This window comes from Callospermophilus lateralis, chromosome 7 (assembly GCF_048772815.1).
Source record: "Callospermophilus lateralis isolate mCalLat2 chromosome 7, mCalLat2.hap1, whole genome shotgun sequence".
Lineage (NCBI taxonomy): Eukaryota > Metazoa > Chordata > Mammalia > Rodentia > Sciuridae > Callospermophilus > Callospermophilus lateralis.
The window spans coordinates 35,773,058-35,773,507 of NC_135311.1; positions in this window are offsets into that span (position 1 = coordinate 35,773,058).

Genomic DNA, 450 nt, shown 5'->3' on the forward strand with positions numbered 1-450 from the left:
TTGGTTCAGATTAGAAGACACTGAAAGTAGATTTAGATGGAATATGCAAACTCACACAAGGGAAAAAATTATTGATGCTCCAAGGACACAGGAGATTTTGCAGGTGACAGGGTGAAGCCTTTTTTTCAGGGAATATGCCATACATGGGCATGAGAATTTGGGACAGGAGCTTAGAGCCAAGCAAACATGGTACCATCTCTAAAAATATGATCAATTTTGTTGTCCTTCTTGGATAACCACAAATGCTCAAAAAACACTGTTGAGAATCGACATTTAACAAGACAAGTAGAGGAGAGATAAGAGGACCAACTGCAAAAGAATTTTCTGGATAGATGATGAGGCATATGCATGTTGAAGAACTGTCTGTTTGGATACATTCACTCTCCTCACCCCTGCCCACAATGTTCCATAACTTGCATTTGCCAGTGAGTGCCAGGTGGGACAGGTGGG